Source organism: Aethalodelphis obliquidens, unplaced genomic scaffold, assembly GCF_003676395.1.
Source record: "Aethalodelphis obliquidens isolate GAN/ISIS:26980383/991018 unplaced genomic scaffold, ASM367639v1 scaffold12, whole genome shotgun sequence".
Lineage (NCBI taxonomy): Eukaryota > Metazoa > Chordata > Mammalia > Artiodactyla > Delphinidae > Aethalodelphis > Aethalodelphis obliquidens.
Window position 1 is genome coordinate 9,064,419 of NW_020837956.1, and position 22,267 is coordinate 9,086,685.

Consider the following 22,267-nt stretch of genomic DNA (forward strand, 5'->3'; position numbering starts at 1 on the left):
TGAGGGCCAGCTCCTCTGTGTGGGGCATTTAGGGAGCGCCTTCCTACTTTGGCTCCCTGTCAGCACAAGGCTTCATTTGTTCCTAAGTGCTCCAGTGTGCCACCAGTGCGGCTGGTTTTATAAAAGCGATGCCTTATCCTATGATAAACCATAATGGAAAAGAATATATATATATATATGTGTGTGTGTATAACTGAGTCACTTTGCTGTACAGCAGAGATAGGCACTTGTAAATCAGCTATACTTCAATAAAAATAAAATAAAATAAAAGCGATGCCTTAAACAGAAGTATATTTTCATACTTTGTGAAAGAGAAGGGTATAACAGGAAACTCTTTCTGAACCTGCAGGTCTTCTGGGAATCAAATCTAAGGACAGTTTGTGCATTTTTCTTTTACAGAAAGACAAGTATATTCTAGACTCTCTGACCTTTTCTATGACAAGTGTTTATTGGCAGTGTGTGACCCCAGCCAATATTTCAGACCAAAAATGTCCTTCTTATCAACCTGTAGGGAACATTCCAGCAGTGAGTGAGAGAGGCACATCTTTTCAACTAAAATATAGGCTAAGGAGAGAGCATTTTGAAACTGGTTATTTGGAACTGTTTCCATCATAAGGTGATGTTATTCCTGAAAACTAAGTAAATATGTCACCTATTAAAAATTCTATCTACACTACACAATTAAAGAAATAAGCTTGGACAATTTTCCAGAGAGTTTAAGAGAATGTTGAATTGGTTGGCTAAAAATATAAAAACACAAAACCTTCCAATTATTTTGCAAGAATAACCAGGAAAGGTGGAAATTTACTAGCTAAATGTCAAATTAAATTGCACAACGGATGGATGGGAGTGAAATACAAATGCCGTGATTTAATGGGCCCAGCGAATGATGCACGTCTATCATTTGGTGACGTATCTCTTACAGCTGTGGCCATTATGAATATCAAGATTCAAAATGTATAAAGTTAAACATTCACTTAGCAAATGATTCAGCAATCCTACTTCTAGGTATTTACTCAAGAGAAAGGTAAACACATGTGCACACAAATACCTGTATGCAAATGTTTATAGCAGCTTCATTCACAATTGCCCTAAACTGGATACAACCCAAATGTCCATCAACTGGTGAATGGATAAACAAACTGGTATGTCCATACAATGGAATACTACTTAGCAATAAAAGGAACAAATTACTCATATATACAACATGCATGAAACTCAAAAGCAATATGCGAAGTGAAAGAAGACAGACACAGAAGATTACATACTGTGATTCCAAATACGTGATATTCTAGAAAAAAGGCGAAAGTATAGGGACAGAAATCAGGCCAGTGATTCCTCGGGGTTGGAAGAGGGGAGTGACCGTAAAAGGGCTTGAGGGAAACTTTTGGGTGATGAAAATATTCCACGTCTTGACTGTGATGGTGGTTACATGCCTCTATATATTTGTCAACACTCATCAAACCATACACTTGTAAAGTGAATTTCACCATACATATATTTCGATAAACCTAATGTTAAAAAAAACAGTGCTTAGCATATAATGCTACAAAAACATTTAATAAAGCAAATATTTTAAAGCATAGAAAAAAATCTATAACCAAAGGGAATTTCCTGGTGGTCCAGTGATTAGGACTTGGTGCTTTCACTGCCCTGACCCGGGTTCAGCTCCTGGTCGGGGAACGGAGATCCCGCAAGCCGTGAGGCCAAAATTAAATCAAACAAGGACTTAAAAAAAAAGAAGTATACAACCAAAATATGATCAGGGATGGTCTCTAAGTGGTGAGATTATTGTGATCTTTACCTTTTTCTCTGTGTTTTTTGTATATAAAAATAAACAGAGGTTTGAAAACTGACTCTAACATTCATATGGAAGTGCCAGGGACGAGAATCATCAAAACAACTTTTGAAGAGCAAAGTTGGAAAACACTACCTGGTTTCAAAAGTTATTAAAAGGTTACAATATATCAAGACAGTTTGATATTGGCATAAAAATATACATCAATGGAACAGAATCAAGAGACCAGAAATAGACCCTATACTTTTTTAAAAAAACAGCTTTATTGAGGTGAAATTGACCTACAAGTATTATCCTATACTTACAGGACAAGTGATTTTCAACAAAGGCACAAAGGCAATGCAGTCCAAAAAAGATGGTGTTTTCAACAAATACTGCTGGAACAATGACACACCCATAAGCAAAAAGGTCTCTATCTATACTTTGCACCATATACAAAATATAGCTCAAAATGGACTATAGACTTAACTGTAAGTAAAACATCTAGAAGAAAACCTTTGCAACCATGGAGTAGGCAAAAATTTCTTAGATATAGCACCAAAAGTATGATCCATAAAAGAGTAAATTGATCAATTGGACTTTATCCGAATTAAAAATGTCTGCTCTTAACAGACACTATTAAGAGAACGCAAAGAGGAACCACAGACTTGGAGAAAGTATTTGCAAATCATATATCTGATAAAGGGCTTGTATCCAGAATATATAAAGAACTCTCAAAACGTAATAGTAAGAAAATAATCTAATCAATAACAGATAAAAGATTTGAGATACCACCAAAAACCTATTGGAATGGCTAAAATAAAGGGACTGACCCTATCAAGTTTTGGCAAGTGCATGGAGGAACTGGAACTTGCATACATCGCTGGTGAAAATGTAAAATGGTACAACCACCAACCACTTTGGAAAACTTGTTGACAGTTTCTTAAAAAGTTAAATATATACCTATCGTGATCCAGCCATTCCACTCCTAGGTATTCACCCAGAGAAATGAAAGCATATGTTTCTCAAAGACTTATTCATGAATGCACATAGTAGCTTTATTTGTAATAACCAAATACTGGAAACAACCAAAGGTCCATCAACAGGTGACTGGATACATAAACTGTGGTATATCTGTACAATGGAATATTACTCAATATTAACAAAGAATTAACTATTTATATGTGCTGCAACGTGGATGCATCTCAAAAATAATTATGCTGAAAGAAGTCAGACTAAAAAGAGTACATATGATATGATTCCATTTATATAAAATTCTAGAATATTAAAAAAAAAAAGCAGATCAGTGATTGCCTGGGAACTGGTAGATGGGGAAGGGGTGGGAGAAGAATTACATGAGAGGAAACTTTTAGGGTGATGGAAATGTTCATTTTCTTGCTGTGGTAATGGTTTCAAGGGTGTATAAATATGTCAAAACTTATCACATTGTATACTTTAAATATGTGCTGTTCACTATAGGTCAATTATAGTTCAATAAAGCTATTAAAAATAAACAGATTACTTTTGTAACAATAAATTCCTTAAAGGGTAGAAATGAGAGACTAAAGTCATTATATTATATTATACATATCTTTTTGTGGTTAGTTACTGTGTGGCCCTATTTAATTATTCATATACTGTTTAGAAACTTTGTAATGTAGAGATTATGGGTATACCATTATAGTTCCTTGAGTTTGGTTTTGTGGTCAGTTCTATAAAAATCTGTATGTCAGACCCACGGCCAGGAGCATAATCCTCTTTTATAACATTGTTTCTGTGGGAAAGTCAAAATTGACTTGCATTACATTTACATAGTGCCTTTCCTCTGCCCCCAGGCTCTCTTTTCTCAAATCCATCTTAAACACAGTTGCAGACCTATTTAAAAAAAAAAAAATTAGATCATGTTACTTCCCTGTTAAACCCCTCCGTGTTTCCAAATAATAAAGTCTAAACTTCATAGCATGACATTCAAGGTCCTTCCCAACTGACTCCATCTAAGTCACCAGTCCCATCTCCCAGAACGGCCTCTCCCTTTATGCATCTTGAGCCGTTTGACAGGTGCTTTCACCACTTTGAGCCTTTGCTCATACTGTCCAACGTCCAGGTATGTCCTTCCCTTTCGCCTCACTTGTGCATCTGGAAAAATCTCTCACCCTTCAAGATGCATTTTAAATATCATCCCCTCCTGGGAGTCTTCCCAGATTTCCCCCAAACAGAATTAATCACTCTTTTCACTTCACTCCCATAGCACCTTACATATATGTGTACTAGAGCTCTTACTCCACGGTATTGCAGTAATTGAGGTGCTGTATTACTTAGCTTAGAGGCTCAGACGCTACAACAAAAACAAATAAAACCTCCAAATACCAGTGATTTGAGCAAGTTTATTTCTGTCTCATTTAAAAGTCTCAACTGGGGCTTCCCTGGTGGCGCAGTGGTTGGGAGTCCGCCTGCTGATGTGGGGGGCGCAGGTTCGTGCCCTGGTCCGGGAGGATCCCATGTGCCGCGGAGCGGCTGGGCCCGTGGGCCATGGCCGCTGGGCCTGTGCGTCGGAGCCTGTGCTCCGCGGCGGGAGAGGCCACAGCAGTGGGAGGCCCGCGTACCGCAAAAAAAAAAAAAAAAAAAGTCCCAACTGGCATGCTGCCTCAGCTCTGCAATGTTGGGATCCAGGCTCCTTCTATCTTGTTGCTCCACCATCCTTAGGGTTTGCAATCATATGCGTGGACCAACATGACTCTCCAACATGTCTGCCTTCTAGCCATCAAGACAGGGAAAGGGGATGGAGAGAGTGTCTCCTGCCTTTCTATGATATCATCCAGAACTTGTACCATCACTTTATTCACATCCCACTGGCCAGAACTTAGATTTATGGCCACATAAACTTCAAAGCATCAGGGAAATGCAGTTTTATCCTGGGTGGCCACTTGCTTCACTCTACTTCAGGTGTTATATTATTAGAGAGACAAGGGAAGAATGGATCTTGGGGCAAACTAGCAGCCTCTGCCACAGTTCACCCCTTTGGCCACCTTACTATCTGTGGTCACTCTTCTCTTCACACATAAAACACTAACATTGTCTTCCAAGACAAACAACCTCAAACACCAGGTCATCTTGCACCCAACACTTCAATCAGATCTGGATGTGGTTACCTGTGGCCTGGAGAGCAACACGCTTAAAAGACACATCTGGAACTTCCCTGGTGGTGTAGTGGTTAAGCATCCGCCTGCCAATGCAGGGGACATGGGTTCGAGCCCTGGTCCGGGAAGATCCCACATGCCACGGAGCAACTAAGCCCGTGAGCCACAACTACTGAGCCCACGTGCCACAACTACTGAAGCCTGTGGGGCTAGAGCCCCTGCTCCGCAACCAGGAAAGCCACCACGATGAGAAGCCCGTGCGCCGCAACGAAGAGTAGCCCCCGCTCTCAGCAACTAGAGAAAGCCCGCGTGCAGCAGCAAAGACCCAATGCGGCCAAAAATTAAATAAATGAATAAATACATAAATTCATATATATATAAAAAGACACATCTGCATCCCACCCTCCTCCAACAGACAATGATGGAACAAGAACCACATATCACATTTTAAAAACAATTCTTACTCGGAAAATAAAACAATGGGAACTACACAGATGGCCCCAGTCCACAGCAATTACCAAATCATGCTAGTTAGACGTTATAAAGACTCCTGTCCTTCTGTTTTCTAGAAGTAACTCCCTTGTCCACTGTCCTCCTTGGCTCTTGGCTTTGTCCTCTGGGAGCCTCTTACTAGGTCACTGACCTCCATAACCATATCTGAAGTGGGCATCAAAGAATATGCCTCCCTCGGGCTCCTGGCCTATTTGCTGAGTCAGTTGCATGTGCAGGTAACTGAGCCAAAGGTCTTGTCCTGACAGAGTTTGTCAGGCTGTATTTTTACTGTCTTCCGTGCTCTGCCCAGACCCCTCTCTCAGCTTCATGGCTGCTATCTTCAGGCCATCTGAGACAATAGGCCAGGGTGGAAAGGGAACACCCTTAATCTGATCTTGGCTGCCGGGCTGGCTCCCACAGTCTGGCAGAGAATTCTCACCTGGGAAAGCTTGAGGAAGGCTCAGGGCCATAGTCTTAACTCCTACTAAGGCTGTCTGTTCAGAGCCAACTTTGGTCACTCCTTCCATCTGGGGTGCAGAAGCAGTTGGCATTGCCAACTCTTCGAGGCTCCAAAATTCCAGACTCTGAGTCAATTTAGGTTGCAGGCAGCAGGCATAGGTGCCCTTAGCAGAACTGTATTCCCTTCCGTCTCTGCTTGAAAACTGGCTAGGTCTAACCCGAGTTCATCTCTCTTTTCTAGGAATCTGCCCAACGCAGCAAGTAGTCAGGACCTCCCCAGTTCTCAAGTTCTCTACAGGCTCAGAGAGCATGTGGTCTTCCTGTCAAGGTACTGATCAAGATGACAGTTTACTAAATCTTCTTCCAGAGCATAACAAGTGTCCCCAACTTCCCCGTCTGCCTATCTGTGTCTGCCCTACCTGACTGTGAAGCCAGTACCACATAAATGAATATTTTTTATGACAGTCCTCTACTTCCAAGTAGTCGAAATCAAATACGGAAAAGATTTTGGCAGCTATAACTGGGAGACCAAACATGACAGCAGCTTCGACAAGATGGAAGTTTATTTCTCTCTCGTGAGAAAATCAGAGCTGGTCTGATGGTTCTACTCTGTGACACTCTGGGCTTCTTTTGCCCTTTTGCTTTCCCGTCCTGGGAGGGTGTCCCCGCCTACAGGATCCAACATGGTCACCCCCAATTTTCAATTCCAGGGAACAGGAAGGGGGAAAGGAGCTGGGGAGTATGCAATTCAGAAGTTGTACACACCACTCCTGTTCACCTCCCTTTGGCCATGTGGCTACACTGAGTTGCAAGGGAGACCGTGAAAGGCAGTCGTTACTCTGGACTGATGTGCCCAGCTGAAAACATGGGGGTTCTATCACAACGAGAAAGAAGGGGAGGCAGTGACGTAGGGGACAATTAGTCATGTCGGTCACAGCCTGTCGTCTCTTAAGAGAACTCTCGGAGGGGCAGAGACCTGTCTCACCATCATCACCTGTAGGCACAGCCAAGTGCCCAGCGGGGGGTCAGTGACTACATGTGTTCAACCTCAAATTTCCCAGACCATAACCCGATCCCATGACGGCAGCCGTCTGTGGCATGATCGTGTTTAAACGGCATCTTCACTGATGTAACCAGGTGCCCCTGGTCTGTGTGTCTTCAAGTTCTCCAGCCTTGTGGAGTCACCTCTCACGCCCTGTATTCCTGAGGGCTTTCTGAGGTGGGCGGCTGGTTTCTCCTGATGCAGCCGGGATGCTACTCTTTTTTTTTTTTTTTTTTCCGGTACGCGGGCCTCTCACTGTTGTGGCCTCTCCCATTGCGGAGCACAGGCTCCGGACGCGCAGGCTCAGCGGCCATGGCTCACGGGCCCAGCCGCTCCGCGGCATGTGGGATCTTCCCGGACCAGGGCACGAACCCATGTCCCCTGCATTGGCAGGTGGACTCTCAACCACTGCGCCACCAGGGAAGCCCCGGGATGCTACTCTTCATCGTGGCCCTCAACCCTGCACCTGGCGTCCCGTTTGAGAACTGCCTCTTGCTAAGCTGATGCCAGTCTCCTCCTTCATCCCTGCACAATGTAATAGAACCCAAGCCTCATGGGTGTAGCAGATATTTAATCACATTTAGGAATAATGGACAGTGATTTTAGCATCAGGTGGAAACGACTTCAAATTCAAGGTCACATTCTACATTCTCAAAATGTGTTGGTCATTCCCTACCCGAGGAGCTTCCCCTTGGCAGTATTCCTGTGTTGGCCTCTCCTCTGCCCCACAAGGTATTTTTCAAGCCTTCCCTCCAGACTCCCAACATCACTCTATTCTCCCCTATTCCTGGGTCCCTTGAGCGCTCCCAGGAACGGTCCTCACAGCATCACAGTTCTGCCCACTTGCTTCAGCTCAGCCTCACCCCTCCAGGCTGCGCTCACAGGCACTCTGTTTTCTAAACTCTAAAGGCCGATCACTGTTTAAGTAAAAGGACCATTAACCCAGAGATTAATCATGCCCTTCGCATAGAAGGCAGAGGAGGCTACAATCCGTGTGAACTTTAGTCACTTTATTTCCTCCCCACTCTAAGTACAAGATCTCATTCGACCCTTGAAACCCCCCTGCGAGGAGAGGTGAGGCCCCTGAGGCCCAGAGGTGTTAAGCCACCGTCCAAGGCCACAGAGCAGCTGAGAGGCAGGGCTGGCCCACACACTGGGCGCCAACGCCCCTGCCTGGGAAGCGTCCAGCATCATCTTGGGTCAACTCGAGTGCTCTGTGACATGAGTCTCATCTCCTCTGTGTGCGGCTCCCAGGGGACGGTGCTCCCTCTTTCTCCCAGACACCTAGCCAGGCTGGGCCCACAGCAGCCTCGTGTGGGCCCACCTGTCCCGCCAACTGAATGAAACGGTCATTGTGGTGAAAACCACAGGGCAAACTGCCTCAAGGATGCTCTCCTTGCCGCATCCCACTAAGTCCCCCAAACACACCCGTTCGGACTCCAGCCTCACACTCCCTAATGCCCCGTCCCCGCTCACCGGCAGGGCCAGGTCAGTCCCCACTGGCTGGGGAAGGTGGAGGCCGCAGGTGGGAGGAGGAGGGAAGGGGAGAGGCTGGGGCAGGGGACTGAACTGAATAGCTGCTTTCTTCTCAGAGGCTCCCCCCACCCACAGTGGTCATTGATTAACCCTCCAGACCAGATAACCCCTGTATGGGAGAAAAAAAATGTGTGTTTATCTTGGGTCATAAAACATCAATATTGACTTCTCACAGGTGAAGCCAAAGGGGAAAGGGAGAGGTGGGGTTGAGGAGCGGGGGTGAGGCTCGCCACCCCTCCCTCTCAAGGCCTGAGACACACTTGCCTGACACCCAGGGGCCGGCCCACCTGGTCTCCTTCCCTAAGGAGAATACTGGGTGATCGGGCTGCAGTAGCTGAACAAGCTGGATCCCACCCCCTTCCACCTCAAAGACATCCGCAGGCAGCACCCTCCTCAATTATTCTCCACTCTCTGCTACTCAGGGGGGGCCCGTTCCCCTTCCCGCAGCCCTCCCCCCTGCCCTGACCCCAGGAGATAAGGGAGTGGTACAGGTCACAGGGCTGGAGTCAGACTGCCTCTGCTCTGCTGTTTCCCAACTCTGGGGCTTGGACAGATGACCGGCTTGTGCCCCAGTTTCCTCAACTGTCAGATGGGGGTAGTCACAGCAAGCGGTTCAAAGGGCTCTTTAGGATGATTGACCGAGATCACTTAACTCTTATAAAGAAGCCCTAGGAGCTGGAGCTGCTATCAATAGCATCGCCCTCCCCTTCTCGTTCTCTCTCTGCTCTCCTCCTCTCCCTCCTGTGGCTTGAGATGCACATCACAAGGTACCTTGGTCCATGCTCCCGGCTGAGGCCTCCCCGACGTGGCTTTGGGGTGAACAGTGCCTGACTTACCCAGGGCCAGAGACCACAGGTGGTCTGACCAGGGCTGGTGGTCCTTAACCCTCTTCCCTCTGGCCCAGAAGGAGTCAACCCAAACATTCTCTCTGGCTGGCATTTTCCATCAGGGGGCCTGAGGAAGGGGTCTGTGGCCACGTGCTGTTTGGGATGGGGGCCCTGGGTCTAAGAGTCCAGCTCTGTCCTCCTCAGGGGACCTCACACCTGCCTTCCAGGGTATTCTCTCCATCCTCCATCTCCTTTCTTCTTGGGGTAAAGGTGTTGCCCCTGCCCCGCCCTGTCCTTCTGGAGGGTCACAACTACGAGGCTTCCAGCCACCGTGGGCTGGGCCCTCTCTGCACCTCCCATGATTCTGGGCTTGGGGAGCAGTGGGGGAGGCATCGGGCTTCTTTGAGCCTCACCTAAGGCCAGGATTCTCTCCTCCCCCGGCCCCAGGTGAGTCTCACCTGATGCTGTGGGAGGCCAAGGCCCCAGCCCTGAGTGCCCTCCATCCAGTTGGCCGGAGGGGGCCCTGTCCCTGGGCACCTGGTCAATTATTAACACTGAGCAAACTCAGGTCGGCAGGCCTCCCAGCAGGGTCAGGACCAGACAAAGGCCCTGCTGTCTCCCTAAGCTGCCATCTTGGTGGGGGGTTACTGGCCGGTCAGTCACCCCGTGGTGGCAACACCCCTGCCTCTCCAGCAGGGCGCTGGAGCGGCTGCCACTCTGCAAGGAATTGGCTAGAGACGGGCCCTGGAAGAAGAAGACGATGGGGTGGGGTTTGGCCACAAGCCTGTTTTTAAGCCTCAGCTTCATATTTCCGAGCAAGCCCGGGATGGGAGCTGGGGAAACGAGGGCCTGCCATGCGGCTCCCCAAGGGGCGTGCTTCTGCAGCTGTCAGCCCCAGGGCTAATGGGGGGTGACCTGCCTCTGAGAGCAGCTCTCTGCCCTCCCCTCTCTCCCGCCTTCCCCTCGCCCCCCCTTCCTTCCTTAGGAAATCTGTTGAGTGTCTTCTGTGTGCCAAGTCCTTCCTTAGTGTCCCCCCCCACCTCTCCCCATCCCCCCAAACTTCCACTCCTTCCTGATGCCTTTGCTTGCACTGTTCCATAACCTTGGAAACCCTTCCTCTTTCTCCATCTGAACCTCCTTCCTCTCTCAAGAAGTCCTCCTTGCCCACCCTGATCCCATCCCCCTGGTTCCTCCTACACTGAAGCTCTTACCTCATCGTGCCCGGGCTGTTTCTCCAGGTGCACCGTGAGCTCCCTCGGGGCTGAGAGCCGTGACTGCCCCCTCTCCCCACCATGGGCAACGAGCACCATTAGTAGGTTTATCAGAAATGTCACCCTCAGCCATAAATCAAGCAAGAAGCTACTTTCTTGCAGAACAGCAACTCGGAGGACAACTTTTACCTCGGTCAGAAAATTCCAGATATACAGCAGAGTCCCAGAGTCAGCCTTGCCAGCCCAGACCTCCCTCCAGCTGGCTGCCCAAGACATCTGAGGACTCTTTATCATCATCCCCTTCCTCCCTCACTTCCAGCCCAGCCTGCGTGCTCCCTAGATTGGGAACAGACGAGGACACTCCTGGCTGACCCTTATGACTGCCCATCGATCCCGTCCTGAGTGCAGGCCCACCACTCCTGGCCCCTTCCTCCCTGCGGCAGCCCCACGCCCACTGCTGGGGCGCCACCAGCATCCTTTCCTGAGCAGCGACAGAGCAGTTGACAGTGACACCCTTTTCTTGCCTGGTTGTCTTCGCCCCACTTTCTCTGATATCCTCTCATCTCTCCCCCTCTGTTCACACTTCCTCCCTCCCAGCCACTCAGCACCGACCGACCTGCCCCTGCCCAGGTGCACGTTGAAACAAGAGTTCACATCTAACCCACAGACTCACCATTGCCTACGATACACGGACCACCTAAAAGTTCAAGGTGAGCCAGAGCTATGAGAGAGAGGGCAGCCCATCCTTAGGAAGGCTGAGTGTGACAACTGGCTGCTTATTTAAGGCTGAAATACAACGCAGCAGCCCACCCACCTCCAGCTGAGGTAAGGAAATGGATGGCAGCTTGGGGACAGGTGGTGTGGGCGCCAGGGAGGGGAACTTCTTGCTACCAGGCAGCCCTTCTGTAACATATTCTGCCCTATTGTCTCATAGACGGCCTCATTCTTATCAAACCAACAGCACCCATTTAAAGGCTAAAAAACACGGCAGCTATCCTTAAGGAATCTCGATCAGGGGAGTGGCAGGCGGGGCACTGTGTATCCCAGGCGGAGATCAGCCAACACACACACCTCTTGCCCCTGCTCTTTTCCCCAGGAGCCCGCACGCCCCTAAGACCCCGTGCTAGGGACTCTGAGGTTCCTTTGGAATCTTCCCTGGAGGTCTCCCCTTGGTCCTTCTGCCCCGGGCATCCTTGCTTCCCCAACCCATTGCCCTCCTGGGCCCACCCCCAACTCCGTGTACCGCCAGCACCAGCTGACACCCGCTCTTTGCCTCGAGTGGGCTGCCCCACCCCAAGCACAGGAAAGGAAGAAGTGGGGAGAGAAAGGGCTCTTCAGGTTTTCCTTCTTGACTAAAGACCTAGAGACTGGGAGATACCAGGCACTGTCATCAGCGGAAGTTTCCCCACCATACTGAAAGCTGCTGTAATTTATTTTGTCATTCGTTCACTCAGAGCGAACGCCCTCTCTACCCTGCCGCTCCTACCACCATCCTGGTTACCCCCTCCCCTAGTGAGGAGCACTGAGCACCTCCTGAGGACATAAGATGTGCGCAAGCCCTTGGGTGCTGCTCAGGGAAGACCCCACAGGGACATTCCCACTGGCAAACGCATCCCCCCTGGCTGGGCCTGGAGTTCCCTTATTCTGTGATGATGCCTCCAAGTGAACCAGCTCCCGGACGCTGACCCCAGCTGAAGGCAGAAACGGAGGGTGGGGGACAGCGAGGGAAGCAGGGACGGAGGGGAGAGACAGCAAGAGGCTGGCCATGAGGCTCAGCCAGTGGGGAGGAGTGAATGGAGCGGCCAGGCACGAGGTGAGGGGCCCAGGGAGCAGCAGACCCTCCGGGAGGGAGGCATGACTGGGGTGCCCCCTTCCACCCCCTCCAGCAGCTCCCAGCGCGGGCTCCCGGCCCCTCCCAGTCCCAGGCAGGGTTTCCGGGCGGGATCCCTCAGGCCCCTCGGTCACCAATCCCAGCACGATGGCGCCATCTGCTGTGAGGAGGGAACAGCACGGCTTACTCCTTTAAAGGGTTTGAGAATTTGGAGTGGCAGTAACTCCCATCTCGGGGATCACAGCCTTGGTTCTGGGCCATAGGAAATAGCCTTCAGTATGGCGCCATCTCCCATCACTCCCAGGCACCTCTCAGGTGGCCAGTGCTCTGGGCGCCCAGAGTCTTTCTTTCTCCTCACTTTCCAGGTGCCCACACCGCTACTCAGGCCCACTTGGATAGGGCTGGAACCCTGCCCGTGTCTCTGGTCTTTGGCTGGACCTCTCCTGACTCACTGACCCCAGCCCAGTGCCTCCTTTCTTCGGGCTGACCTGTGGCTGCAGCTGCCTCTCCACCCCAGCACTTCCCAACTCACAGGTCCTCACCACCTTCCAGCTAAAGGCCGGCTTCTACGAGACTGAGCATCCCCCGGCAGGAGGGCAGCAGGCTGGGGTAGGGGTTTGGCTGGGTCCATGTGAGGCCAGGCTGTTGGGGCCACGAGATCTTCTGAAAAGCAGAGGGCTGGGTTTGTGCTCGACCTGGATTAGACAGTTTCTCTGAGATGAGCTGAGATGGCTCAGTCTGTGGTCCGGGCTGCCACTCAGCCTCTAGGCAGGAGTGGATGCTGCCCAGCCTTCTAAAGGCCTCTTGGGCTCCTTCTCTCCTTTCCACCCCTGCTTCTTCCCCCGCAGGCATAGCCCGGGTTAGTGCCCTCTCCTCCTGGACTCTCCCTCTGCAGATCCTCGTTCCCACTGCCCAGACACTCTTTCCAAGTTTCCGAGCAGATCCCTTCATGCCTCTGCTTAACTTCCTGCATAATCTCCCTGTTGCCTTCTGGAAGAACTCCAAACCACCCCGTCTGGCGGGCAGGGCCACATCTCTTCTGGTCCCTCCGGGTTCATCTCTCGACACTCTCCCAGCCGTCCCGCTGAGGCAGTGCCAGGGATGCCTCGTGCTCTGCCACACCTGGGCCTGTGAATGTGCTGGTTTCCCGGCCTAGAACACCCTGCCTTGCTTGGCTTAATCCTCCTCCCCTTCAAGAAGCAGCTCAGACCTCACCTCCGGTGAGAAGCCTTTCCTGACAGCCCCCCGACCCTCCCTAAGAAGGTATGCTCCTCGTACATAAACAACCCTCCAGCTCCGACCTCACAAGAACAGGGACCTGGACTTTGTAGCAAACAGGCATGCAGGAATGAATGAATGAACGAATGCATCTGTGGCCAGGGGTGACAGCCAGGAAGATGGCATGCTGACCAACAGAAGACCATGTGGCCCTCTGGGTTTTCTGCCCTCCCCCACCTGCTAAGCCCTGTCTCTCACCTGACCACCCCGTTCCTTGTCTCACTTTTAAGTCCCTCTGGGGCCCTACCCTGCCTCGCGCCCAGAAGCCCCCTGGCAGCCTCTCTCCAGTCTCAGAGTGCCCCCTTCTACACACCCTTGGTTGTCCAGTGAGCACGAATCAGTCCTCTCACTCAGCCAGGCCGCTGCAGGTTTCCCCATCTGACTGGTCTGCAGGTACCAGGCCTCCTTCCACGAGGAAGAGCCACTTGGGGCAGGACAAGGGGGCAGGGTTTTTCTGCCCATTCCCGGGAAGCCTCCTGCTGCCTGACTGGTCAGCTCATGTTGTCCTCAGAGAGCTCATATCACTTCTCTTGGACCTCAGACGTCGCATTTTGCGGTAGGGACATTTCATCTAGCCTGCAATACCATAACATTTTTGAGAGCAGGGACCATTTGGGAAAGTGCGACTTCTGGGGCCAAGTTGTCATGAAAGACATTGCTCGTTCCCATGACTTATTCTGGAGGAAGTAAGTCATCATGTCATGAGGACACCCAAGCAGCCCTAGAAAGAGATCCATGAGTTGAGGAACTGAGACTCCCTGTCAACAGACGGCACCAGCTTGGCAGGTGGGTCCTAGGATCAGATCCTCCAGCCCCAGTTGAGCCTTTAGACCACATCTTGATTGTAACCTCATCAGAGACCTGGAAGCATGTGTGATAATACATGTTTATGTCAGCTAAATTTTGGAATAATTTATTATGCAGAAATAGATAATTAATACAGATTTGATGATTCTCAGCTCCTCAAGGAAAGGTCTGACGGATAGAATTAAAAGTACAGGGGACTTCCCTGGAGGTTCAATCCCTGGTTGGGGAACTAAGATCCCACATGCTGTGGGGCAAATAAGCTCACATGCCACAACTACTGAGCTCGCGCACCTCAGCTAGAGCCCGCGTGCCGCAAACTGCAGAGCCCATGCGCTCTGGAACCCTCGCGCCACAACTAGAGACAGAAAACACGCATGCCACAACTAGAGGGAAGCCCGCATGCCTCAGCGAGGAGCCCGCGTGCCGCAACTAAGACCCAAGGCGGCCAAAAATCAATCAATCAATCAAGAAATAATCTTAAAAAAAAAAAGTACACTGTTGCCCCAGCAAACTCGTACAGACATGATTGTGGCAGGGCTGAAAATCACACACTCCTACCCAGATGGGTCAAACCAGAATCATTCTTAATTTTTCTTATACTCTTCTCATCTTGATCTGATGATTCCTACTATTGACAAGAGGGGAAAAAAAGAAAAAAGAAAAGAAAACAAACAAAAAGAAACCTTTAGACTGCCCCTTAGACGTACCTCCATTTCTGTATGTTTAACTCAGTCTTCTTTGAGTAAAATTGCTCAGTTTTCACCCCTCCCTCATCTCCTAGCCAAGATAATTTCCTGGTGCAAAGAGACGTTTACGGACCTCATGGTAGTGGGAAGAGGAGATGGAAGTTCTGAGTGGAGTCCTCTGCATTCTTACAAACACACACAGGTGGGACAGGGCTGGTCCCGCCTGGTCCCTGGGGCTCGCTGGTTGGGGTGAGGAGGGGTGGTGCTGAAGTGTGTGGTCCCCACATGTGGCTGGTGGTACAGATCTTGCCTCTATGGCCGCCGGGACCTAGGACCACCTGGCCGCATTCTTCCCAACCACACCGGAACAAGCAGCGTTCCAAGAAGCCACTTCCCAGACCCCTTTCCTCAGCCATTTCAAACCACCTCCTGGTTGGCACCATATTGCTTTGGCACCATTTGAATCTCTGCTTTGCAAAGGGGAGTGTCATTAAAATTTCCTCCCCGCTGCAGTCTGAGTCAATCCCCACCCATCCCTCGCAGCGAGATTTTCCCTCAGAGCCGACTGGGGTTTCTCCCACACCAGCCTCTGAGGTTGAAGGATGGTGCCGCCTTTTTGTTTCTCATGTTCCCTCTTCCTTGGATCCCCCTTTCTGGTCCCATTGCCATCAGAAGCAGCTTCTCTACATCATGTCTGCTTCACCCCTGCTTGAAGCCTTATTTTGAATCCTCCCTCCAGTTCAGTGGGCAATAAGCCTCACTGAGAAGGGCTACAGGAAAACAGTAATCACGGGGAGATAAAAACACATCATTTTACATATCTGCATGCAGAGATCCATAGACACGAATACCAAGACCCTTGCCTATCTAGACGCCCACCACAGACACCCTGGGGTGAAGTGGGACCAGTTCAGGGATTTCTCAGTGGTACCCGAGGAGACCCACTCCTGGATCCTTCCTTTTCATGCTCAATGTTTTTCTCTCCCCATCTCTCAAAGGCCTTGGGAGGGAGGCAACGATACCTCTGTTCAGATCTTTCTAAAGATAAAAATCTGGAGGGGTCCTCTAGCTGGTGGACTTCCACAGCTTAAATGCCTCCTGTCCCTTGAGGCTTCTGGACGCATCCCCTCCGCTGAGCTCCAAATCCCTCCATTGGCTGCGCTGAGACTTTGCTAGCTGGTCTCCCAGCGGCTTCTGAAATTCAGCCTGTCCCAAACTGATTCATCCTCTTCCTCAGAAGTACCTGCTCCTCTCTCCCCAGATCCACACGCATCTGGTCCTCTCTTCTCCGTAAACAGTTCTCATCCCTCCCTCCCTCCCCCACTGCACTGGATCAGCCCTCATTTTCTGCTTCCCATCTGGGTCTCCTCTCGCCACCTCCCTCCCAGCCCTTCATGGTGACCACAGGACTTTTCTTAATGGGAAATTAGGTCTTAAGCCCTCAAGCTTAAAATTCTTCCCAAACTCCCCAGTGTCTACAGGATAACAACCTTGGCAGAGTGGCAAGCTCCTTCCCAATGCGGCCTCCCCTGGCCCTTCTGCTCTGATGTTGACGAGCTACTTCACGGGTCCCCAGACAGACCTGGCTCTCTCGATTTGGCCCCTGTCACGCCTGGTGTTGGAATGCTCACTCTCTTGAGTGGCTGCTGAACCGCTCATTTTTCAAGATCCTGCTTCAGTCACATCCCCTGGGAAAGCGTCCTTCGTCAGACTTAATCACTCCCTTCTCCCGTTACCATGGAACCATATTCAGGTTTCTCCCGGGGTGCCTCTCCCATCCTCCACCGTGCAGCCTGGCCACAGCACCATTGCCTCCCACCTGGACTGTTGTAAGTGTCTCCTGACTGGTCCCCCTGCCCTTGCCCTAGCCCCTTCCAGGCTACTGCAGACACAGCAGCCCAAGCGGTCCTCTGAAAAAGCAGGTCAACACACATCTCCCGGCTTAAAACTCTCCAGCACCTCCCATCTCACTCACCATAAACGCTGGAACCCTACAGTGGCCTCTGAGATCCTCCTGGCCAGGTCCTCCTTACCTCTGGACCTCCAACCCTACTCACCGTTCCCTCTCCACCCCAGACGCACTGGCTTCCTTGCTGCTCCTCAACTCCCGAGGCCGCCTCCTGCCCCCGGGGCCTTTGCACACCCGCCAGAAGCCCATTCTCATCTCCCCTACCAGCTTCAAGTCTTTGTTCCAGTCTCACCTTCTCAGGAAAGTGCACCCTCCCAGCCCTGTAAATACCGCAACCAGCCTGTGCCTCCTGACCCCCCTCACCTGCTCCGTTCTCTTTTCTTATAGCACTTTTCACCTTCTAAACATATTATTTAACTTATTTTTTATTTATTTATTTATTTTTTTTGCGGTACGCGGGCCTCTCACCGCTGTGGCCTCTCCCACTGCGGAGCACAGGCTCCGGACGCGCAGGCTCAGCGGCCATGGCTCACGGGCCCAGCCGCTCCGCGGCATGTGGGATCTTCCCAGACCGGGGCACGAACCCGCGTCCCCTGCATCAGCAGGCGGACTCTCAACCACTGCGTCACCAGGGAAGCCCTATTTTTAATTTTTATAGTCTGTCTCCCCTTCCATAGATGCTATGAGCCTAGAATACTGCTGGCACATGGCATACACTCAGTAATCAGTCAGTCAAAGCTATTCATTGGTGGGCTCCCTCGGCAGTCAGTGAAGCCCTAGAGATGAAATCCATACTCAGTCACCTTTGGATCCTCAGGGCTTAGCCCACTGCCCTGGCCACAGCGGGTATACAAGAACCATTTATTTATTGAATGAATGAATGATTGAATGAATGGGGTCCTGCCCCTTTGGCTGAGGGAGAAGAGCAGAGGCCTGAGCAGAGACCCCCTCCACACAAACCATGCCATTGCCAAGTTGTTCCTGGGCCCCTCCTGTGCCAGGATCTCCAGCCTCTTCCTCCAGAGCCTTGCCTCTGCCCTTTCCCCTTGGGGCCAGGCCCCACTGGCCGTTTGTTTAGAAGGAGGTGATAAGTTAATCTCCACTCAGGTAAGGTTGCCTGAATACTGCCTAAGACCGGATGCTTTCCCAGAAAGGTTATGCATTGCAACCAGGGACAATCCCTTAACACAAAGGATTGGAGCAAAGCGGTGAAACACCAGGTGTTTCAGGCTGTAAAAGACATCTGGGGCCTGGGCCGAGCCTCAAGCCAGCCCTGGGGGGAGCCTGCTGTGGCCTCTGTACAGGGTGCCTTGGCCTTCCTGGGTGTCCTCCAGAGGACAGGGACTTGCTGCTGGGGCTCAGCCCTGAGCTGAGGGGCAGAAACTACACCCCGCCACCCCCTTACAGAGTGAGAGTGAGAAGGCATGGCAGTCAAGGCCCCAGTCTCCCTCAGCGCCTCCTGTCTCACGCTCCCTCCAGGATCTCAGGGGCTACCCAGGAGGTAAAGTGTGGGGATGAGGCTTGGCTCCCCAGGCCTGGGGCGGACCCCCAACGATGTGGGGCTTGGGGGTTTCAGGCTGTTTTTGTAACCACAGTCACGTGTTCCTTCGTGTAACCTGAGCCCCCTGACACGGCATAAGCCTGCACCCCAGCTCCCGAGCCACATCTGCTTCTCATTTCCGCCCAAAGAAAATGGCCCAATTTCCACGAGTCTCTGGCCCAAGCCAAGCCTGGAGCCTCTCAGCAGCCAACCCCACTCAGCTGGGTTCCATTACTGGGCTGGGGGGTGGAGGCCGACAGCATTAGAGGCAATGGGTGGATCATGGCGCTGGACAGGGGGCCAGGAGGCCAGAGTGCTTGGGGTGGCTCTGTCAAGACCTCGCTGTGTGTCCCTGGGAGAGTCCCTAACCTCTCTGAGCCTCAGCTTTCTCATGAGTAACACATGTGTTACTCTACTGATGGACGTATTATTAGGACTTGGGGACCAAGGTGGCTCTTTAGGGATAAAAACAACAGAATTTCCCCAAAAACAGAACTGAGAAGGAATTGGCCTGGAAACAGAACCACCGGAGTTGGCCCATGTTAGGAAGCTGGTGGGGTCCAGAGTCACTTCACTACCTGAGCAATGGATTGGGAGACCGACCCCCTTGGTAGTTTGGTAGTTTGGGCCTAAGTCCTCGTGCTGGCAGGCTAACCCCAGTTCTCGGTTCTTGGTCTAACAGCATTTATTAAGCACCTAGGATGCGTCAGGCCCTGGGCAGGGGTTGGGAGACCAAAGTGATAAATACAACTTCAGCTCCTTGTGGGGGGGTGCCTACCAGTAAATAAATAAATAGAGTCCAACCCAGCAGAATGGAAGAGATGGAGTGAGGCCAGAGCTGGAAGTAACACATTCTATTTCGAGACTTTCAGTGGAGACTCTTAACTTTTAAGATGCTCTTAAGTTGATATTTTTTTCTAATAAAATCTACAGCAAACTCCATCCTCCTTCCAACAAAGACCAGGAGGACCTTAACAAGCACCCTCCAGACACCTCCCGTCCTCCACATTCTAAATCCCAAATCAATTCCCTCTGTGGGAGCTTGTCAGTGACTCCACAAAGGGAGGTCCCCTCCTCCCATGCCGCCCTGGAGAGCCCTGGTGTCACCCTGCCACCTTCGCCCTGCATGGGCCACGCCCCACCGTGCCCCTGCTTCCCAGTCACCGGGCAGCACCCGAGCCGAAAGCCACAGAGGGTCTGGTAGAGGCAGAGGAGGGTGCCGCATGAGAGCCTCAGCTTTGCCCCCAGTGCACAGGCACGAACAGCAGGACAAGAGCACTGAGTACAGCTTCTGGGGACATTGTGGGGTTCTCACCCTGTGAACAGGTCCCTGACAGCACCCTAAACCACCCCCTTGGGAGGCCCATTTTGTAGATGAGGCTCCGAGAGGCTCTGTAATTCGCTCAAGAACAAGAAGCCGGTGGGTCTGGAACCTCATCTTTCTGACCCCAGGACCGGGGATCTCTGCACCAGCTTGGTACTCCTCCTTAGCCTAAGTTAAAAATCCTAGTTCTGTCACTTACTAGGAATGCGACCTTGGGCAAGTTCTCAAAGGCTCAGTTTTCAAAGTATGTTTTTTAATAAATCAACTTTATTGAGGGATAATTTACACACAGTAAACGTGCAGATTAAGTGTACGGCTTGATGAATTTTGACGAACGTCTACATGCATGTCACAAACCACACAATCAAGATAAAGAACATTTCCCTCACCGCAGAAAGTCTCTCCTTCTGGGCTCAGTTTTCCCATCCATAAAAGGGGCAGACAAGAGTACCTCTCTCTTGGCGTGTTAGGAAGATCAAATGAGGTAATACTGGCAAGATACTTAGCAAGGCACCTGGCGTGAAGTAAGCACTCACTGAACGTGCATTGCTTTTATGACCTCGTGCTGCATCTTGCCTCCCTGGTCGCCCGCTGGCGGCTCTGGCAGGGATCAGGGCAGGTGCTGAGATGGTGTCTCAAGCCTTCCCAGTGTGAAGGCATCAGACCACCTAAGAGAAGACTTGGGGGGGATGTCCTGGAAGAAACTCAAAACTCCTGTCTGCCCCCAGGATCCCCGCGGGGCTGAGGACAGAGGAACGGGCCAGCTTTTGCCCTCAGGCTGGCCCGGAAGATAGGTACTCTGTTCTTCTGAGACCTTCCCATGTCTGTCTCAGGCACTGGGGGCAGGGCCAGCTTCATGAGTTTGCAACCTGTCGGTCACTCAGGACTACGTGCTCAGAAGGCCCTGCACTTGGTTTAATGCTCTGATGTCACCTTCTTGCAATCTTTAATAATTTTTGAACAAGGGGCCTTGCGTCTCTATTTTATATCGGGCCCTGCAAGTTATGGAGCACGGGATGCTGGCAGTGAAGGCGGGGCGAGTTGGCTGGTTTCCTCCCTAGAGAAGCTGGCGCACACCCCCTACACACGCATGCACGTGTGCGCGCACGCGCACACACACACTCACCACACACAGTCACCACTTTCACTGTCCGTTCTCTGCTGCTCCCCACGGCGGGGCAACTGGAGGGCCTGGGTCACACAGAGCCCTCAGCCGCCAGGAGGCACCCACAGACTCTGGCAGCCTGCTCGGCCTGGAAAGCCCCTTGGGGACAGCTCCTGTTCACAGGGCCTGTTGGCCAGGCCACCCGAATTCCCATCCTCTGACAGTCCTCTCCACCCGCCTCCGCCCGACTCCGCGGCTCAAGTGTGAAACCACAGCTGGGCACCAGCCAAGGGGGCTTGGGTTTCATCACACTTGACTTCCCACACCTCGGCCAGAGGCCAGGGTCTGATGGGGCCGCTGGCCCGAGGCCTGGGCTTGAAGGCAGAGTAGGGGTAGTTGGTGGGTCCCAGGCCCCTCAGCTTCCTATGCATCCAGAGTGCTCTCTCTCTCAGGCCAGTTTCCCCTCCATGCAATCGGACAGGATTCCATAGGACTGGAGCAGATGTCAAGGGGGCAGGGAAGGTAGACCTCAGAGACAAAGGCATTGAGGGAGATTCTAGAACGTCACTATGCAGTGCAGTAGTCGCCATGAGCCACAAGTGGCTATCTGAACTTAACTTAAATGAAAGCAAACTTAAATTTCGGTTCCTCAGCCACTCTAGCCACATTGCAAGTGCTCGACAGGGACATGTGGCTTGTGGCTGCCATGTTGGACAGCACAGACATGGAACATTTTCATCAACACAGGAAGTTCTATTGAGATGTGTCTGCCAGTTGGGAAAACCAAGATGCAAGGAATCCTGGTAGCTTTACTGACCCTGGGGGTGGGTGGGCAGAGGGCTATGGGTGGGATACACTTGAGAAATGCTCTCAGTCGTCTCTGGACCTCAAGAGTGAGGAGGTGGACATGCCATAACGGAGAGTCAGAAGTCAACCTCCAAGGGGCACAGGAACTCTCCAAACTCTCCTAGAGTGGAGAGTGGGTTTCTGGGCCCTTCCTGAGTGACTAGAGGCCCCAGAGAAGAAGGAGGTGGCCAAAGCAGGTGTCCTTCCTAGCAAAGGACTCCCGGAGCCATTTGCAAGTAAGAAATGTCATCGCTCCCTCCTGCCTCACCTCTAGGCTTGGGAGCACTTACACACTCTAGAACAGTGGTCTCAAACTTTAGCCTGCCTCGGAATCACCCGGAAGCTTGCTAAAGCACAGCTAACTACATGAAGACTCGAAACACATACACCTTTACTTTGTTTATGAGTCACGCTGAAATACAGATATTTGGGTTCGGTTCACCTGAGAGTTCATTCTCGT

At 51.2% G+C, this 22,267-nt stretch overlaps 1 long non-coding RNA gene across 1 annotated transcript in view; it reads right to left on the reverse strand.

Annotated features, from left to right (window-relative positions):
- Positions 1–1,060: 1,060 nt before the first annotated feature.
- The window catches only part of LOC113623789 (uncharacterized), a 154,791-nt gene continuing 133,584 nt past the window's right edge, over positions 1,061–22,267 (reverse strand). Inside the window, exon 4 of the long non-coding RNA XR_003434065.1 lies at positions 1,061–3,652. This is a non-coding gene — a long non-coding RNA (uncharacterized LOC113623789). The remainder of the gene's footprint in view (positions 3,653–22,267) is intronic.